The sequence below is a fragment of the Erinaceus europaeus genome, chromosome 17 (assembly GCF_950295315.1).
Source record: "Erinaceus europaeus chromosome 17, mEriEur2.1, whole genome shotgun sequence".
Lineage (NCBI taxonomy): Eukaryota > Metazoa > Chordata > Mammalia > Eulipotyphla > Erinaceidae > Erinaceus > Erinaceus europaeus.
The window spans coordinates 42,439,956-42,458,081 of NC_080178.1; the positions used below are offsets into that span (position 1 = coordinate 42,439,956).

The window sequence follows — 18,126 nt, forward strand, 5'->3', positions numbered from 1 at the left end:
TGTTTTTAATGCCTGAGAGTCAGAGGGCCCTGTAGAAATATTGCTTCCCTGCTCAGCCATGTGTCCCTGGTCATCTGTCTCCCTCTACAAAGCTAGCCCAGCATACTGGTGCCGTGAGCTTTCATTGACACCACACCACCACAAACCAAAGTTATTCAGTATACTGGTAAAATAATAATAATAATAATGATGATGATGATGATGATGATGATGATAAACAGAGAGACACCTTCAGCACTGCTTCACTACTTGTGAAGTTTTCCTCCTACAGGTGGGGACCAGGGGCTTAAACCTTTGTTTGTGTGCACTGTAATGTGTGTTCTTAACCAAGTGTGCCATTGCCTGGTCCCTGGGTGTGAGTTATTCACTTTTTTTTCTTTTTAAAATGTATTTATTTATAAAATGGAAACACTGACAAGACCATAGGATAAGAGGAATACTATTCCCACCGCTAGATCTCTATATCCCATCCCCCTCATAGCTTTCCTATTCTTTAACCCCATGGGAATATGGACCCAGGGTCACCATGGGGTGCAGAAGGTAGAAGGTCCGGCTTCTGTAATTGCTTCCCCACTGAACATGAACGTTGAGAGGTTGATCCATACTCCCAGCCTGTCTTTCTCTTTCCCTATTAGGGCAGGGCTCTGAGGAAGTGGAGCTCCTGAGAATTATTCTTAAGACAGTAATACCTTTAGAAGTAGATCTCTGGAAATCAGGTGGTAGCACAGTGGGTTAAGTGCATGTGGCACAAAGTGCAAGGACTGTCATTCTGGCTTCCCACCAGTATAGGAGTCACTTTACAGGTGTGAAGCAGGTCTACATATGTCTGTCTTTCTCTTTCCCTATGTGTCTTCCCCTCCTCTCTCAATTTCTTTCAGTTTTATCTAACGATGATATCAATAACAACATTAATAACTACAACAACAATTGAAAACAAAAACAGCAAGAGCAACAAAAGGGAAAATAAATAAATAAAATATAAAAAATTAAAAAAGAAGATACATCTCTGTTAACACAGAAGAAGCTAAAACAGGTTTCTTGACATTTTGATGCTTTATTCCTTCCTGAAATGTGCAAACATTATCTACTACTTTAGCAGCTTTAGTCCTAAGGTGCTTTTTTTTTCTTGCAAGAGAAAATGAAGTCAAATTCTAAGGATTATGGGGGAATGTTTCCAGCTCTTCTCCTTGGAGAGGATAAGATGTGCAAACAGCTGGAGAAGAAACATGTTGTGCTCATGCAGACAAGCGAATGCTCATTGAAAAGCTGACAGGATCTTATCACAGCCAATGGCACAGTTTATAAGCAACAGAAGAATCAGAAAGGCTCCCAAAGATGAAAATTTCTGCTTAACCTGACACCCCAGCCCAAACATCAGATGACTTCAGCATTTGAAAATCCTCGTTTGGCAACTCCCAGATGCTTCCATCTAGAGTAGGGGAGGTCAATGTGGTTTCAGCTATTATGTGACAACCGTAAAAAGTGACAAGAAAACTCAGAATGAGTTACAAAGGGTTTTCTTTTTCTACTGGAATGTTTATGACTCCAAAAATAATAATAGCAGAGACTTTGAATACCCCCTTCCCATCTCAAGAAGTCACACTTAACATGTCACAACGTTCTTTCAAAGCTATGAGCATGCTGTAGACCCCCTCACACCACCACTTTATAAAATAAGAAAACATGTAGAAAGCCTGAACATAATATGGACCTTTGGGCATTATGCCTTTTGGAACACAGCTCTGCTCTAACATGAGTTTCTGGTTTATCCAAAGCAAGTATTCCTTATACATATGAGCCTGCAATTGGTATGTTTCTGACCCAATGGCCCACTCAAATAGGTGACTTATGTGTAAGTATGAATGAGACAGTAAGAGAAAAAGACCCTACTGGCTTGTTTTTTACAAAGTGGACCAGGTTTACTTTTGTCCCCTTAGTCATTCATGTTTGTGTTTTGTGCCTCAGTTTTTTGTTTTCTGTTTTTATTATTTGTTGGGGGGTGAAACAGGTGTGGGGAGATGCTCTCAAGACCCAATTAGGCAGCAGCTTGGGAACCAAGGTTAAACTGCTTTCCTCCACACCCAGAGTCCCATTTCACACTGTCATTAAAGGGGCAGTTTTCCATGCAGAGGTCTGAGGACAATCTTGAAGTTATTTGTGAGTGGAGGGAGGGCTCTTCCCACTTTAATTTATCTCAGAAGCTTGGCTAGACAGAGCTCACAGACTCCTGGTGCCAAGAACTAGAGTTTTAAGGAGAACAGAGTGAAGTACTTAGTGAGGAGAGAAGGAAACATATGTCCTGGTCACAGGAAGCCAAACTTAGAGACAACGAAATGTGTGGAACTGGGAGTCTGAGAGGTCCTCTGCTCAGAGGTCATCAGTGAGGGTGTGGAAGGGAAGAGTACAGGGCAGTGGAGGGGTGGGGAAGGAGCATGGTGGTGGTAGTGATGGGGTAGTAGTAACAGGTAGGAACAGAGATCCAAAGATGAGTGACAGTGACACAGAGAGAAGACATAGCTTGTAAGTCACTAGCAGCCAATGAATCTGTCTGTTCCATTCTTAAGACCAGGCAGAGCCACAGGGATAAACAGAAATAGCCAGGGAAGGACAGACACTGGGGCAGGTGGCCAGAGGTGAAGATGTTTGGGAGGACTTGAAAAAGGAAGCAAGAGTTTGCTATGAAGGAGGGGGAAAACCAAGCTAATTGATTGGTCATGTGCTATCTGCCAGTTACTGAAAGGCTCTGAGAATACTAGAACGTGTATACTTGGATAGGTAGAAACTGGGAGGGAAAGAGGGATAGAGAGGGCTAGAGAAAGAAAAACATTTGCAGTACTACTTTATGACTTGTGCAGGTTGGGACCACCGTGAGCTTGAGCCTGGATCCGTGTGTGCTCAGTGGGTGCACTACTGCTTGGCCCCAGTGAAAGTGCTCTTAAGTCAGGATGAAGTGGACCATGACCTTCATTCCCCCCTAACCTTTCACCAGGTGGGAAAGGTCAACAGGCTCCCGGATGCATTTTGCACTCAGTGCTCTCAGCTTGCCCGGGATCTCTGAAAATATGCTCTGTGTCTCAGAAGACGCTGCCATAAGGTGCACTACTATCAAGCATGAATTCTAAGTTCCATCCCTGGAATGGCAGTATTCAGAGTGATGCTTTGGCTCTCTCTCTCGACTCCATGAATAAACAAAACATTTTTTAAACCTCTGAGGACATTCTAGTAAGAGAATTTAAAGGAATCCCATCCAGTGCAGTGGACTCACACAGAGAAGGGGTCTAAGTTGGAGCTGGGTAGACCAGTTGGTTGGTGCTGAGCTTCTTTGCTGAACAGGCAGCCTGTACTTTCATTGAAGCTATTCTACAATGAGGCTTCACTCACACCCTAGTCTAGAACCTTTGAGAACACCTATGCCCTTTGCAGCCTCTTTCAAGAAGCTTCTCTTTTGGGATGGAGGCTTTGGTCAGCTTGAGGGGACATCAGGTTGAGGGCATTTCACAAGTCAGTAGGAGAGCAAGATTATCTGAGGAAAGGTCTGGGCCACGTGCCTGCATACACACATTTCCCTTTTGGGTTAGGAAATTCTCCCTACACCTCTTCTTTTGATTGCTGTAGCCAGGATGGCCAAGACCAAGGGAAGAAAAGGTCAAGGGCTGATCAAAAGGAAACTCAGGTCCATTTGTTTCCATTGCCAGGGAGCTCTGCCTTTACCTGAAGGGTCTCAAGCTCAGGACATCCTGTTGGAGTTGCGAAACTTCATCCCCCTCTGGCTCCAGTGGGAAATAGGAATGCATCTACATGAGGCCTGCCAGTCCCCTGACACTCCAGTCCCTGTGTCCACACTCATAGGAGCATGTAGGGTGTTCCCTGCCTCCCCAAATATAAGCTGCTCCTTCGGTATGCCAAAAAATTTCCACTCATGTACATCTTAGACGTTATTTTGTGTATGTAAATCTCCACCTGCCTTTAAAAAATACTGACTAGGGGTGGGAGTGGGGGAAGGGAGACAGCACAATGTTCATTCAGAAGACTTTCATGCTGGAGTCTCTGAGGTCCCAGGTTCAACACCCAGGACCACCTAAAGTCAGGGATGAGCAGTGCTCTTGTCTTTCTCTCAATAAAATGAAAAAATATATATATATATATATATATTAACTTATTGGCAGGGGAAGTAGCTCAAATGGCAGAGTGCAGGACTTGAATTCTCTATGGGTCAGTGTAGTGATCAGATGATCTCTCTCTTGCATACAGAACTGTACTTTAATAAGAGCTAGTCCATCCAGTGATTGAAACCCATGAGTCAAGCCCCAGGGTAAGTGGCCCCACACTATCCTGTCTCTTGCACCCAGCTCTCTTCTGCAGAGTATGACAGTGATTGGGGGATCAGATGGAATTTTGCTGACAGACCCTCTAAATCCCCCTTAGGCCACTTCTTCAGCTCTGGCCCAGTGCCAGTGGCTGAGCCATAGCATTAAGCATCAGCCAGTCTTTGGTAGGCAGAAAATGAAAGAAACTCAGGGAGAAACTAGGGCAGTGGGTGTTCCTTTTCTTTTAAAATATTTATTTATTTATTTATTCATTTTTGTTGCCCTTGTTTTATTGTTGTAGTCATTATCTTTGTTGGATAGAACAGAGAGAAAGGGAGAGAGGAGGGGAAGACAAAGATGGGGAGAGAAAGATAAACACCTGCAGACCTGCTTCACTGCCTATGAAGTGACTCCCCCTGCAGGTGGGGAGCTGGGGGATTGAATTGGGATCCTTATGAAGGTCCTTGAACTTTGTGCCATGTGCACTTAACTTGCTTTGCTGCTACCGCCTGACTTCCTCTCTCATTGTTTTTATGTATTAAATTTTATTTTTTTTCATAGCTGAAGTTTTATACATATATTGTTTCATAATTCATGGCAACTGTTTCTTTCATATAAGACACCACTGCACCGGAGCTTCCTCTGCTGTCATGTCATAGCACTTCCCATGTGGTGCCTGTGTCATGGGGATGACAAGGTTTATGTCCAATTGGCCCCCCAACTGCTGCCCTTTCTTTTTGTCATTAGGGTTTTCAGGGTTATCACTGATATATGCCTGCCTGACTCCACCATTCCTAGTGGCTATTTTTTAAAACAGAAGGTGAAAGGTAGAATGAGAGAGGGAAGGAAGGAGAGAGAGACAGAGAGGGAGAAAGAGACAGCATTTAGGACTGCTTCACTGCTCATATAGTGTCCCTCCTACCCCCGCCCCATGCTGGGGACCTGTGTCTTGAATCCGGGCCCTTACTTTTGGTAATGTGTACTCTACCAGGTAGGCTACTTCCAGCCCCCAATTGCAAAATTTTTTTTAAAAAAGGATATTTTGAACATGCCAGGAGCCATTCTCTGCTTGATAAGCTTTGAAACAATGGAAGCCCTCGAGACAAGTTTTCATTTCCCCCACGGGCAGGCCATTTCCCCTCAGGTAGGCCATTTATCAGAAAGCAAGTGACACATCACATAGTTGTGGTAACAAACATGGTTTCAGCTATTGTATGTTGCAAGGAACATTCCACCCTAATGATTGCTCCCCCTCCTCCTCCTCCTCCAGTACTTCCCCCTTCCCCAAAGCCTTATAATGCCTGTGAACACAATAAAATTTTGCAGCTTGATCAGAATCCTGTCTTGCTGTCATTCCTTGTGTCTCCTGTTCCTTTCCTTTCAAGTTCTTGGGCTCCTAGCCCCTATTCATGCCCCGCTGGCTGGGGCATCTGGCGCCCGAACATGGGGTGAAGAAGCCTTCTGGACCTTGGAATGCTGCTGCTATCTGAAATTCACTGAGCCACCGCGGCCCGAGGAGGCAATGCACAGGCTCGCATAGATCACCACGGAGCTGCCTGGCCGTGAGTCAGATCTGAAGGAGTGTCACAGAGGCACAAGGTAAGCATTACCATGGGACAGGCATTTAGGAAACAGGATTTATTTATTAATGGACTCAAGGAGTCTTTCAAGACACGAGGAACAGGGGTTAAAAAGAAAGATTTAAAGAAGTTTTTAGACTATATTGGAGATATTTGCCCCTGGTTTCCCCAGGAAGGCACTATTGATGAGAGGCGTTGGAGGAGAATTGGTGATTGTCTTAATGACTACTATCAATCTTTTGGTCCTGAAAATGTCCCTGTTTCAGCCTTTTCCTATTGGAATTTAATTAATGATATCTTAAAAATTTATAATAATCACCCTGATATTAAAAGCCTCATTACAGAGGGTGAAAAGGTCCTCCAGCAACTTTCTCGCCTGCCCTCCAGGACAAAGACCCCATCTCGGTGCCCTTCTGTAAATGTTGACCTTGATCCCCCCATATCCGGCCAAAATAAAGACCCTGTCCCCCTCCCTACAGGTTCCACCTCACTCACTAAACTTCCCTCCATTGACCCTTGTATTGCTAATTCACATGAGAATAAAACCCTGCAATCTTTCCCCCACCTCTATCCAGTTTTACAAAACCCCCCATTCCTGAAGCACTTCCCGTGGAGGAGGAGGCTTCGCTAGAAAGAGAGGCTGCCAAATACCACAATCCTGATTGGTGTCCTCCTCCCTTTAATCCCCCTCCTTACATTCATGCCCCTGCTCTCCAGCCTGACCCCCTCCTTGATGATCCTTCCATCAGGCGGGCACGCTCAGGAGCCCTTACAGGAATTTCCACCCTCCACAAGGTCCTTGCTGACTGGAGAGAGCAGCTTCAATTAATGAAAGAAATAGCTGCAGTTACAGAAGAACTTACATTTTTAGCCTCACCAAAAAACCTAAGCCCAATCCCTAAAACTAAACCATCCAAATCAAAACCAGTTTTGGCTTTCCCTGTCACTCGGAGCCAGACTCAAAATGACCCTGCACATTAGGTTTCTATACAAATAGAAGACCCTGAAGAACCTCCAGATTCAGATGTTGATAGCGACGATAATCTCCCACAATCTTCCACCCCCTCTAAAACTAAAAATGACAAAGCCCAATCAAGTTCAGATGATGATAATGATGATAATTGTTCTCAAAAACATAAAAATCTAAATTTTAAATACTTAGAAAAATTAAAAGCGGTGGTTGCTAACTATGGTCCGACCGCTCCTTTTACTGTAGCTTTGTTAGAAGGATTTAGTGATAAATGGCTCACTCCCAATGACTGGAATCGGCTGGCTCGCACTGCTCTTAATGGAGACGATTATGTCTCCTGGAGAATTGAGTTTATAGAAAACTGTAGAAGAAAAGATTCCTCAAAGACTTGGACTCTTAAAAAACTCGTAGGTAGAGCCCCTATAATTCCAACAAGGTTCAAGCCCGTTTCCCACCCGGCTTGCTCACCCAGATACAACAGGCTGTCTTAAAAGCATGGAAGCACCTGCCCCCTAAGGGATCTACCACTACTTCTTTGGCTAAAATTAGACAAGGCCCAGAGAGCCCTATAGTGATTTTATTAGCCGCTTAAATGAGGCTAAATCAAAAGCAGAAAGGCTTTTCAGAGGTGATGAAACTGATAATCCTTTTGTTAAACATTTGGCTTTTGAAAATTCTAATCCCTCTTGTCAAGATGCCATCTGTCTTCACAAGTGTGGCACTCTTGCTGATTATGTTAAGCTTTGCTCTGGCATCGGCACTACACATGCTCTTGGGCTTGCCATTGGTGTCACCCTCCATAACAACAATTTTTCTGCAGGCGCCGGCCAACAAAACAAGACCTGCTTTAACTGCAAACAGCCTGGTCATTTTATCAGAGAGTATATGGCCACCGCCCAAACCCAACCTCCTGTATTGGGGCACCCTCCTCCGGCAACAGTTTGTCCACGCTGCCAAAGAGGCAAGCACTGGGCCTCTGAATGTAGATCTAGAAGTAACATCCAGGGCCAATTCTTAAACCCCCGACCATTGGGAAACTTCCTGCGGGGCTGGCCCCTGGCCCCCACACAAAGGACAACCCCTGGGCCTATCAGGTTTGTCCCTCAGGCTCCAGCCCAGCTGCTTCCCCCTCCCAAGCCAACTCCCAATGCCTCCTCAGATTGGTCTCTAGTCTCTGGAGAGCCACCGCTTGCAGCGCAGGACGGGACCTCTGTGCCACCTCCCGCACAGTATTAACCCCCGATACAGGCCCTCTGACCATAAATACTGCAGTCTTTGGCCCCCTCCCTCAAAATTTGTTTGGCCTAATACTAGGAAAAGCTAGTTCCACCCTCCAAGGTCTACATGTGGTCCCCGGAGTTGTTGACAATGACTTCACTGGAGAAATTAAAGTTATCGCCTCCTCTCAAGAAGGCACACAGGTCATTCCACCCGGTGAGCATATAGCACAACTAATATTACTTCCCTTACAGCACCTTAATAGTAATTTCCATAAACAGTCCCATCTCGATGACCCCCCCGTGTCCTCAGACGCATATTGGGTCCAACAGGTTTCTCTCGACCGCCCCTCCTTGAAACTATTTTTAAATGGCAAACCTTTTACTGGTATTATAGACACAGGGGCTGATGCCACAGTCATTTCTGAAAAAGACCGGCCACACACTTGGCCCTTAATGGCCTCTCACACCCACTTAAAAGGCATAGGCCAGTCCACTGACCCCAAAGTCATCTCCCAGGCTCTTACTTGGTCAGATGAAGAGGGCAATACTGGCTCTGTTACTCCATTTGTTATCCCTGGGCTGCCAGTTAATCTCTGGGGCCGTGATATTCTCTCAAATGAATGTCATTATGTGCAGCCCCAACGAAAAGGTGTCCTGGCAGATGTTAAATCAAGGTTTTCTCCCGGGAAGAGGACTTGTAAAAAACTCTCAAGGAATTAGAGAACCCCTTACAGTCGTCCAAAGGACAGATCGGTCTGGGCTGGGTATCTCTCCCCCTCCGCCTTTTTCCTAATGGCCGTTGACATGCCTGCACCCCAAGCAGAAAAAATTGCCTGGAAAACAAGTGTCCCCGTATGGGTTGATCAGTGGCCTTTAACACAAGAAAAAGCCAAAGCAGCACTGACGCTAGTGCAGGAGCAGCTTGCTGCAGGTCACATAGAGCCAACTACCTCCCCATGGAATATCCCAATTTTTGTCATAAAAAAGAAGTCAGGAAAATGGCGATTATTACAAGATTTAAGAGCTATTAACAAAGTAATGTTCCCTATGGGGGCCCTTCAACTGGGTCTACCCTCCCCTGTAGCGATCCCCTCTGGCTATCTTAAAATAGTTATTGATCTCAAAGATTGTTTCTTCACTATTCCCTTACACCCTAATGACAGGCCCCATTTTGCCTTCAGCATACCCCAAATAAATTTTCAGGGCCCTATGCCCCGTTATCAATGGAAAGTATTACCACAAGGCATAGCCAATACCTATACCCTTTGTCAAAAAATTGTTGATGAGGCTGTTGCTCCAATTAGACAAAAATGGCCTTCCATATATATTCTACATTATATGGATGATATACTTTTGGCTGCTGACCAAAAGTACAGCCTGTTTCAATGCCTAGAAGACCTGACAGCCAGCCTTTCAAATAGAGGACTTCAAGTTGCCCCCGATAAAGTACAAATAGCTGACCCTTATACTTATTTGGGATATGAATTGCTTCACCATCGCATGCTAACCCCTCGAATTCAACTACGCACCTCCCATTTACAGACCTTAAATGACTTCCAAAAACTTCTAGGTGATATTCAATGGCTTAGATCATATTTAAAATTGCCCACTCATGCCCTGCTCCCCCTAAATGAAGTCCTTAACAGTGACCCAAACCCATTGTCTCCCAGAAAGCTCTCCCCTGAAGCCCAAGCTTCCTTCAACCGCTCTATACAAGAGCAGACTGTTTTTCAAATTGACTATAATACAACCCTGCTATTTGTTATCTGTTCCACTTCTCATACACCCACTGGTGTTTTCTCGCAAAACTCACTTAAAGCCAAAGATAAGGGGCACCCCCTACTATGGGTTCATCTGCCTGCTTCCCCTCAAAAGGTGCTTGCCACGTATCTATTCCTGGTTGCACAGCAGATTATAAAAGCACGAAAACTGAGCTGTCAATATTTTGGAAAAGATCCTGACTCTCTTATCTTACCCTACAGTAAAGATCAGCTTGATTGGTCGCTCCAAGCCTCTGATGACTGGCCTATTGCATGTGCCTCCTTCTCAGGCACCATTGATAATAATTATCCCAACAATCCCCTGCTACAATTTGCTGCTGTGCATCCCTTTGTATTCCCCAAGATAACAGCTACCCAGTCTCTTAATAAGGCCTCCTTGGTATTTACTGACGGCTCTGTTAATGGAACTGCAGCCTACGTGATTGATGGGAACCCTACCAAGTGCTTAAGGCAACTCTACATAAACTCAAAAAGACTTCCCTCTATGAAACTCGTGGAGTGCCACGTAATATCCTCAACCATGCTCTTTTTGTTCTTAATTTTCTCAATCTGGATGCACAAGAAAGATCTGCTGCTAACCATCTCTGGCATCCTGAGACCCATAATAGAAAAGCCATGTTCAGGTGGCATGACCCCCTCACAATGGAAAGGTCCTGACCCTGTCCTCATCTGGGGACGTGGCTCGGCCTGTATATATGATCAAAATGAAGGAGCTCCTACGTGGCTTCCTGAAAGGCTTGTTAGACAAGTCAATGGAATCTCACCCTCAAGGGGAGATTGCCCTGCTCTTCCTAAAAACAGTGTTGATACACTTCCCTAAAGCCCCAAGAATTACTAATGTATTCCGTGCCCAAGAATGTGAGTTCCTGAGGCCCTTTTTTCTTCTTTTGTCTTTCAGGAAAACAACACTAAAATCTGAAGATGGTTCCAAAGAAGTCCAACCGTGTGATGCTTCCTTGTCTTCTCTACATGCCCCTAATATTGGCCATTCCCACTTGTACAGCTCTTGTTTATCAGTGGGAATTCCAGGTTAGAGAGACACAAACCAAAGACTCTCACACTACAGTCCAAAACATTGGCACAGCACGCTATCCTCCTAAAGGTTTCCAGGAGACTGTTGTCATTAATATTTCTCCCAAGACTATATCTAGCACCCATCGGCCTTATGCCTGCTTTCTTTTTGATAATAAGGACCGGAGCAGATGCCTTACTGATGTTTCCACTTATGGAGGCTGCCGCTATTGGTCCTATATTCTCCATGATGCCCACTTGCCAAGAACCAAAACAGGAAAGCCCAGTAGTCTCAGATTACAAGGGTCCCAGTTTACTATTCAGATTTCTGATCCCTGGGATACCCGTTGGCAAGACGGAGTTACAGGTAAATTATATAATAATGGATACTCCACATATCCTACAGTAACTATACATATCTCCAGACAATTGGCATTGGCCGAGCATAGAGAACAAGTAAATCAAGTCATTATAGAAACAGAGAATAAGCTCCATTCAGCTTTCCAAACAAATTCGGCCATGGAAGTCACTAAAAAATGGGCTACTTGGCCCCTATATCTCCAATATGCAATTAACCTTTTAAATTATTCTCAGATTGTTCTCAACACTTCCCATTGCTTGCTGTGTGCATCCCTTTCACGACCCATTCTTGCTTCAGAACCTTTAAACAACACACTGCCAACTTTTCTAGATGCAACCACAAATGACCCCCCTATGGGACCCCATCCCTCCGTCTCCTCAGTCCCACTTTTTCTAGAACACATAGGCAATTAATTTATACTGGTATTCCTTTATACCAACAACACTGGCCCTGTTAATTTCACTTGCACCCATAATGTTTCTGTAAGCACTGTCCATGAAGCACCACAATTAGCTTACTTCTGGTGCTGTGGGACACTTCTGACTAGCATAAATACCACTACCCCTGGGCCCTGCCTCATGGTAGCTATAGTCCCCCAACTCACTTTATATGAACCTGATGAGTTTGCATGGCTCCTACACTCCACTCATAAAAGATCTGTTTTCCTCCCATTGATAGTTGGCATAGGTTTAGCTACCTCTACTGGCATAGTTGTTGGGGCAGTAGGACATTCTATTTACTTCTCCCATGACTTTTCTGACAAATTACAACTAGTCATAGATTCCACCACAAACAGTCTAGAGTCACTACAGAGACAGATCACATCTCTGGCAAAGGTTACTTTACAGAACAGACGAATCCTTGACCTTCTTACAGCAGAAAAGGGAGCAACCTGCTTAGCTTTACAAGAATAATGTTGTTTTTATATTAATGAATCAGGAATTATAGAACAAAATGTTAAAAACCTACAAACACTTAGTCGAGATTTGAGAAATAGATATGACCCTTCCTCTGCACAATCATGGATGAATTCCCCCTTCTTGGCTGCCTTCAGTCGTGGGACCCCTGATTAGTCTTTTGTTAATGATTACCTTAGGACCCTTTATTTTTAATAAGATTACTGATTTTATAAAATGGCAAATTGACTCCTTGGCATCAAAACCCTTACAAATACATTATGATAGGTTTGATTTGGCTGACAGAGGCTTGGCTGAACCTGAGGGTGACAGACCTCCTTTTCGGATGGCATAAAACTCAGAATTATACACTGAGACATCCAACCTTGGCAGGGAAAGGACACCAGTAAGGGGTGCAAGGCAAAGCACTTCAGGGTGAGGACCCTATAGTACACCTTTGAGTCCCCCGTGAAGCAAACCTGATTTGCATGGAGGTTGATGTCAGCAAGAAAAAACTTCTGCCTTGAAGTTGTCTACACCCTGAAAACTGTGGCTCTGCCTCCCCTCCCCAAAAAGACACCAAGAGCGGAAAGATGTGGGAAGACTGGTTTTACATTCACCCCACAGGAGGAATCAGGTTAATACTTCTTCCCTCTGGTTAATGCCCACCAAAACTGCTATTAAGGTCTCTACACCACACCCCTGATTGCCTGCCTCAGTTAAATTGTAACGAAGGGAGGAGATGCCAGGAGCCATTCTCTGCTTGATAAGCTTTGAAACAATGGAAGCCCTCGAGACAAGTTTTCATTTCCCCCACGGGCAGGCCATTTCCCCTCAGGTAGGCCATTTATCAGAAAGCAAGTGACACATCACATAGTTGTGGTAACAAACATGGTTTCGGCTATTGTATGTTGCAAGGAACATTCCACCCTGATGATTGCTCCCCCTCCTCCTCCTCCTCCAGTACTTCCCCCTTCCCCAAAGCCTTATAATGCCTGTGAACACAATAAAATTTTGCAGCTTGATCAGAATCCTGTCTTGCTGTCATTCCTTGTGTCTCCTGTTCCTTTCATTCCAGGTTCTTGGGTTCCTAGCCACTGTTCATGTCCCGTTGGCCGGGGCATGAATACACTATGAAAACAACCCCCCCACACAAACCCCCCATGAGGGATCGTTTTAGGAAATGTTCCTGGAAATCTTTGTTTCTGAAAGAAGTTGGGACCCCTGTCTCCTCTTGCCCTACCCTAATAAAATCACATTTGAAGTGAAATTAGAGTGGAACACAAAGGAGGGTGTTTGGCTCTTTGAGTCAGCCTGAGAACTCTTGTCTTTGGAATCCAAACATTCAGTGATCCATCAGTGACACCCAGCAGGCAGGCAAGCTCACCTCCCTTCCTTCAGAAATGACCAGGAATCAGGCGGTGGGGAGGTGAGAGGGAGATACGGGGAGAAAAACAGACAGCAACACAGCTCTGAATGAGGCACTTGCCGGTCAGATCTTAGTCAGGGCTGGGGGAGCTCTGCAGTGCTTTTGTCAAAACTTTCTCATCTCAACTTGTTCCATGTGGAGAGTGGTCCCTAAGCCTTGAGGGGGTTGAACCCCAGGTTCCCTCTACAAAGAGATCGGCATGTGCTTCCAGCCTCAGCTTACAAGAAGCTGAATGGACCACTGACCTGCAATAAAAGAGGCCCTCCCCCTGGCCGGAGATAAGATTAGCCCTACTCTCCAGGACCAGCCTGGTCATAAATTCCTTTACTAGCCACTTTGTTCCGCATAATAGCAATGAGCCTTTCCCCAATATTCCTTATTTGGAGTGATCCTCCTCTATTAGTTCTCTCCCTTTTTTGCCACTTTTATTTCTTTATTTTTTCTATTTGTTTATTTATTCCCTTTTGTTGTCCTTGTTGTTGTTTTTTTTGTTGTTGTTGTAGTTATTACTGTTGTCATCATTATTGGATAGGACAGAGAGAAATGGAGAGAGGAGGGGAAGACAGAAAAGGGGAGAGAAAGACAGACACCTGCAGACCTGCTTCACTGCTTGTGAAGCAACTCCCCTGTGAGCAGGTGGGGAGCCAGGGGCTCAAACTAGGATCCTTATGCTGGTCCTTGTCTTTGTACCACCTGCACTTAACCTGCTGTGCTACCGCCCGAATCCTTTTCTTCCTTTTCTAACCATATATATATACCTGTTCTCACCCCAATAAAATTGAGTTGTCTCTCTGAAGTACTCCCAGAAGTTCGTGTCTCCACACGACCATGCCTGGTCCTTGGTACCTCCATGGACCTTCAGTGGTCCCCCAACCCTTGCCTCCATCAGCCGAGGAGGTGGTGGGGTTTTGCAGATGCAGCCCAAAGTTCCATAGGGACATTGTCTTTGGGATGTGATGCATTTAGTATAGTCAGTGCTGTCAAATTTGTTTATTTCCTTGTTCCCTTTTATTTCTTTCTTTATTTATTGGGTAGTGCTGAAAAGTAGATGTCTTGGGCTAGCAAGAGAGCTCACCTGGATAGTGACCTGCTTTGCCCTGTACTGTACATGGCCCAGGGTCAATTTTGGTCCCCAACATATTGGACAATGCTTCAATGCTGTGGTTTCTCTCTGTCTCTGTCTCTCTCTCTCTCTGAAAAGGTGGCATGGAGAGGAGAAGCCCCAGGCATGATGAAAAGAAAATAAGAGCTATTTTTAACATCAGGAGTTGGCAAGTAGAAGTTCAGTGGCCAAAGCCAGCAGAAGGAATGGGGTCCTATCCAGGAGATGTCCCCACCTCTAGTACCATCCCCAGGACCCACTGTGGCCTCCGGTAGGTCAGGCCATAGTGTTGACAGGCCAGCCCCATGGTGGGCATGTACACAATGGGCATGAACCCTCCACACCAGACGTCAGCACCCAGTAGAAGAGTTTCTCATTCTGATTCTGGAGCGTCATGGGGATGATGTACCTCAGGAAGGAAGACAAGAACCAGGCTGAGGGCTCTGGTGGTGGCTCATCCCATCCCCATTTGTGAGGGTCCAGGATTGACTCTCTTGCCCCCAACTGAAGGGGAAGCTTTCCATGTGGTGTAGCAGTGTTGTAGATATCTCCCTCATTTTCCTTCTCTTACTTGTCACTCATTATAAAAAATGGTGGTCAGGATGGTGGATTCATGTAGGCAGCAAACATTTCCCTTCCTGAAAGTTGGATGCTGTCACATGCCAGCTTTGACATGAAAGGATATTTGCATTATTGTCACTTGAACTTGGAAATCAGAGATAGAGTTCATGAAATCCACTACCTGACGCACTCGCTCCTTCTAGATAGGTAGAAATAGAGGAAGGGGCTGGAGCGATATCTCACTTTTTGGGGAGGACTTGCCTTGACATGTATGTGGCCCAGGTTGGAGTCCCAGCACCACACAGGAGGGTGATAGAGCACCAGGTACTGTGGTGTGTCTCCCTCTTTCTCTGTCTGAATCTCTCTCTCTCTCTCTCTCTCTCTCTCTTCCACACACACACACACACACACACACACACACACACACACACACACACACACGACATTCAGGAAACCCCATTTCACCTCCCACTCCCTTAATAATGGCCATGGGAAGAACTGGAAAGATTTTAACCTGATTTAGGGCAAGCAGAGAGAGGCCAAACACCCTGCATTTTCCTACCTCTGAGATCAGAGTGTCTCAAAACTTCCTCCTAGACTTCAGTTCACAAAGGGTCTTGATTTTTTTTTTTTGTTTGTTTCAAGAGGGTAAAACCATCAGGTGGACTTTCTGTCTTTCAAGACAGAGGGAGAGGGAGAGAGAGAGAGAGAGAGAGAGAGAGAGAGAGAGAGAGAGAGAGACCACAGCACTGAAGCTTTGTCCAGTGATTGGGGGCCGGGCTCAAACCTGGGTGACTCACATGGCAGAGATTACCTAGCTGAGTTATCTGTCCGAAGACCAGTAGGATTCTAGTCCTTGAGGCTGTGCTTTGGTCTCAAGATTCAGCTTTAGTCTCTGAGTGGCTGGAAGTAAGCTTCAATTCCATTTACCACTCTGATCACTGATGTCCCCAGAACCCCATCTGTCCTGTTGGGGACAGGTTTCACAAGTATCACATGTGACAGTAGGATCCTGGAGGCAAGGAACCCTCTTCTCTCCCTCCACCCCACACAGCGTCATTCTCCTCATTCCAGGAGCCGAGGGTCCCACCAGAAAATCCACACAGTTCAATGAAGGCATTCATTCATGCTTCTCTCTGGTTGACTCAAATGCCACCTCTTTTTAAGGGGCTTTCTGGGTTTTCATGGATGGAATCCTTCCCAGTCAAACAGATAGAACCTTAGGGGGACCTGCACTGCTCTGGGGGCCAGGTTGGGTTTGGGGTGCCTGCAGGAGTGTATTAGAAAGCAGTTGGCCAGAGGACACCACTGATCTGTCCAGGTCACTCTGCTGCCGCTCGTAGGACCTCATGACACGGAGCAGCTGCACGTCCTGGCTCAGGAAGCAGGGCGGGCTCAAGCCATGTATGCACAGCTGCAGCTGCTCCTCTAGCATGAAGGCCATGCCCTGGAGAGGAGGAAGAGAGGCAGACCCATGGGTATCTAGAACCCCACCATCTAGCCCTGAAGTCCCTGCAGATTCCGAGTGGGGGTGGGGAGTTGGAGCTGCATTTGAACTCCAGCTCTGCTGACTCAACCACCTGGCACAGGTAAGTCAGGGTCTACTCTGTGCCCTAGCTTCCTCCTGGGAATTGGGGCACCATCTCTGCTTGTGAACTGCCTGGGGTTTGTGTCATCATTGTGTTGTACCTAGTTGATCTTGATATAGCTTTTAGCTTTACAGAAAAAAAAAAGGAAATACACACACACACACACACACACACACACACACACACACACACACACACATATATATATAGAGAGAGGAATAGGATAGAAGATACACACAGATTGTTGCACTTGGCACTCTCTTTCATTTGTTTTTAATTAATTGATTTTTTTTTTTTTGTTATTACTGGGGCTCCACTACTTCTCCAAAAAAACATGAAAATTTATGTATTGCTGTTGCTGGGGGGCTTCACTGGCTCCAATATGATAATTTTTAAGAGAGAGAGAGAGAAGCAAGGAGAGAGGGAAAGAGACCGTAATCCCAAAGCTTCCTCCAGTGTGATGGGGCCGGGCTTGAATCCAGGTTGTGCACATGGCAAAGCAGCACACTATCCAAGTGAACTTTCTTTTACCCTTACAATACCACTAAACATCTCCTGGGTGTTCAGTGCTATTTGAAGTCCAGCTAGCACAGCAGAAGCATTTGAAAGCCTCTTATGTACACAAGAGGCTTAAATTCTGCCCCCACTTGCATTGGATGGGGAAGGGGAACTTTAGGAGCAGTGAAACAGTGCTGCAGGTATCTGTCCTTTTCTTTCTCTCTCTCCTCTCTCTGTGTCTTACCACTATTAAAAAATGGCCACTGGGGATTGTGAAGCCTCAGCAATAACACTGATGGCAAAGGGTGAAGGGAGAAAAGAGAGAATGAAGACATAAAGAGACAGAGAGAGAAAGAGATATACTAACAAGGAAAGATGTACTTTAGGAAAGAAGAAAGAAAGAAAGAAAGAAAGAAAGAAAGAAAGAAAGAAAGAAAAGAGAGCATGAACTTAATTGTCAAAAAGCAGACTGATTTTATATTCTCCATTATTTTTCCCTTTTGTTGCCCTTGTTTATCACTGTTGTTATTATTGTTGTTATTGTTGTTGGATAGGACAGAGAACAATCAAGAGAGAATGGGAAGACAGAGAGAGGGAGAAAAATATAGACACCTCAGACCTGTTTCACCGCTTGTGAAGGGACTCCTCCTGCAGGTGGGAAGTTGTGGGCTCAAAGCGGGATCTTTATGCTGGTCCTTGCATTTTGCACCTTGTGTGCTTAACCCACTGCACCACTGCCACACCGTATATTCTCTATTATTCACTTAAGTGTTTTGTAAAATTAAAACTCAGTGTGCAAGTATCTGCAGGATTTTGCCACA

At 45.3% G+C, this 18,126-nt stretch overlaps 1 pseudogene; it reads right to left on the reverse strand.

Annotated features, from left to right (window-relative positions):
* LOC132533705 (NADP-dependent malic enzyme, mitochondrial-like) overlaps nucleotides 1-16,662 on the reverse strand; it is a 36,251-nt pseudogene extending 19,589 nt beyond the window's left edge.
* Between the last annotated feature and the right edge of the window lie 1,464 nt (nucleotides 16,663-18,126).